The sequence below is a fragment of the Cebus imitator genome, unplaced genomic scaffold, assembly GCF_001604975.1.
Source record: "Cebus imitator isolate Cc_AM_T3 unplaced genomic scaffold, Cebus_imitator-1.0 Scaffold350, whole genome shotgun sequence".
Taxonomy (NCBI): domain Eukaryota; kingdom Metazoa; phylum Chordata; class Mammalia; order Primates; family Cebidae; genus Cebus; species Cebus imitator.
The window spans coordinates 585,747-588,868 of record NW_016107665.1 but is presented as its reverse complement, the minus strand read 5'-3'; the positions used below and the strand labels follow the sequence as shown (position 1 = coordinate 588,868).

Below are 3,122 nucleotides of genomic sequence, written 5' to 3'. Positions count from 1 at the left end.
TTGAATGAAGAAAGGAATGATACCTTTCAGCGCAGTGTGAAGTAACCAAGTTAAAACACATAAAGTGACCGGGCGTGGTGGCTCACACCTGTAATCCCAGCACTTTGGGAGGCCGAGGTGGGCAGATCACAAGGTCAGGAGTTTGGGACTAGCCTGACCAATATTGTGAAACCCTGTCTTTACTGAAAATACAAAAATTAGCTGGGCATGATGGCATGTACCTGTAGTCCCAGCTTCTTGGAAGGCTGAGGCAGATGAATTGCGTCCACCCAGGAGGTGGAGGTTGCAGTGAGCAGAGATTGCACCACTACACCCCAGCTTGGACGACAGAGTGAGACTTTGTCTCAAAACAAAACAAAAACAAAACATATAAAGCCTGGTACAAAGTAAAAGCTCAATAAATATTGGTTGTTTCTATGTCTTGTTTCATCTCTAAGTTATTTCACTTAGAGATGGAAATATCTGCCCCAGGAAGCTACAAAAAGAGGTTTTATACCAGTTTATCAGCAAGGCTCCCATGACGTAGAAAAGGAAGGCACAGAATCTCAAACCATAAAGGTCAGCATGGAGCATTTAGTCATCATCTTCATTTCTGTGCCTGATATTTATTTGCAGTATATTTTCCAGATTTTTCCCCCTTGAATAGCCTTCTCCTAAAAGACCCTGCTTTGCTGTGTAGTTTGGTCAAGACAATCCCTAATCAATTTTACATACACTGCTCTTATGTTATTTTAAGATTAGAGTGAATTTCAGCAGGCAAGGGTTTCCATGATTGTTTATAAGTTCTGTCCATTCATAATATGGCTGAAGTGCAGAGAAATGTGAACAGCGGTTTGAAGTTAACAAGGTACGAGGCTAATGGGGCACTAATGGAGCAGTGAACGCCTAATTAGGAATCACAGAGGGCTTGAGCTGGCATGTGGGGAGTGAAGGTTCCCAGTGAGTGCTGAGTTGTGGATTTTGGAAAAAGGACTAACTAAGCTTGGATGTTTCTACATTCTTCTTGCAGCCCAGTGGGCCTTGTCATTCCAAATTTTCTGGGCAAATGGCAGCTGCTGGGAAAGAAATTCCGACTTGTAGGGTTGAAAAGATGATAGGAGAAACTGCTCCCTTTCCTCCTCCAGTCCCCACCCCCCACCGAGGATGAAGAGGACAAGCAATTGATTTCGGAGGCAGGCGATCTCTAAACCATTGTGCACTCCCTGATAATTTGGGGAGCTGCTAACATTTATGGAAATGGGAATATATTTAAAATTCAAACATATAATTTCTAGCTATTTCCAACCTCCCATATGTGTATCGCCAAAAGTGAATTTTGAGAGAAGTAGTGGGAAAATACTGCCTGGGGATAGAGAAAAGTTACCGCAGGAGTCTGGTTTCTATATTAATTTATTTCACAATAAGAGCAAATTCCTTTCCCTAGGGGAGTATTTGACAGAGTAATTGCACTGGGGAACAGTCACTATTTCATTTTGTTTTCTTTCTCTCTTTTAAACTTTCTTTGTAAAGCAGAGTGTTATAAATCTTCCTGAAAGAGCAGCTTAAACAAGATATGGGGGCTGTGTGATACAGGTTTTATTTGTGTGCGTGTACATGTATATGATGAATGTATACACATTCATTCATTCATTGTTGGATTTCACAGTGACATTTTCAACAATTAAAAGTGAAAGTTAAAATTTGTGAGATTAGAGGCACTGTGAAATGCTTCTTTTCCAGATTTAGAGAGTGGTAAGAGAACATAAGCCATCCACATATTACTGATCAGGAACAAAAGCCATAGAACTAAGCTCAACTTGCATTGCCTCTGACCCGAGTAGTAATGATTTTCTCATTTATAAAGATTTCTAAACATTTTAATTGTATCTATAATACAAATTTTAGTCAACAAACTCGTATACAATGTGATGGTTTTAATGGTCAATACCCAGCTATTAAAAAATATTCTTAAAAGTAGAGAGATCTGAGAGGCATGTCTTTCTGAATGCTAGCCTTTGATTGAGACCTGCACTGCAGCATCCTGTAAAACTCAGCAGCCTCCTGTTTCCGGAATCCTTCTCGCCATCCCCAGGGTCTTAGTACTGTCACAGTCTCTTGTTACTGCCTAGAAAACCTCTAATAAACCCAAGGTTTAGAGACTGAAGCTGCTGTTCCTCCCAGGAACATTTGTAGCTGCACAGACAACACAATTCGAAGGGACAGATTCCACTATTAGAAGAAACGTGGAATTTCATGTGTGAGGAGGATGTGTTTCAGGTGGGAAGTTTACTGGCATACTTCAGCTATTACCATGAACAAAGCACACATGTAATGCTCACATGCTGCATTCTGTAAAGAAAACAAATGCTTACAAGAATAAAAGCATTACAAAAATTTTAAAAAGTAAGAGAGGTAATCAAAGGCACTGGTAACATAAGAAGAGAAAAATAAATTGATCCTCAAGGGAAGAGTAGCACTTCAGACAGATATTAAATTATTATTACCATTATTTTCGTTACTGCAAAGACAATATAACACCAAGAAAGTTAGGAAATTGACAAAAATAGCTCTCATACTCCTTTTCCCAGTAGTAGGAAAATTATTCTTTAAAAAAAATTATGTTCCAACAATCTCATTTTCTAGATTAAGAAACTGTTATTTTAAAAAACTCATGTACTCATGATTACACAGTTCAGATGGAACTCATCAAGACTGACAAACAGAACCTACTTTTAAGGAAGACTTATAAATTATTTTGGAAAGTACCTTGCTGATTTTCAAGTGCCATCAACTCATGCCGGCCTGTGTCCAATAAAGACTCCATGATGGAAACATTCCATTGGATTGCATTCTCTTTGGCTTACCATAGGAATGAGAATCCTTTGCAGGCATCTCCATAGCCCTAGAACAAATTATGAAAGGAAAACTGGAACAGATGCCAGCATTCCTAACTTGAAGCCCGACTCATCCTCTCCTGCACTGTGCTCCTTTCATTGACTGAATTGCTGAGTTGGGAATGGATGCTGTTCATAGTTTTCTCTGCATGATTTGTCCTCTTAGATAAGGGTGGTGCTTCTTTTCACATGAAAATAAATTTAGGTTGGGAACAAAAAGAAGCAACTCTCTGGGGAAGTTAATATTCT

The 3,122-nt window shown here is 39.2% G+C and overlaps 1 long non-coding RNA gene across 1 annotated transcript; it reads right to left on the bottom strand.

The window, feature by feature from the left end:
* Window positions 1–1,371: 1,371 nt before the first annotated feature.
* Window positions 1,372–2,900, bottom strand: LOC119467913. The gene is made up of 2 exons (XR_005196547.1): window positions 2,746–2,900; window positions 1,372–2,172 (listed from the first exon to the last, which is right to left on the bottom strand). It is a non-coding gene; the product is annotated as an uncharacterized LOC119467913 (long non-coding RNA).
* Window positions 2,901–3,122: the final 222 nt, after the last annotated feature.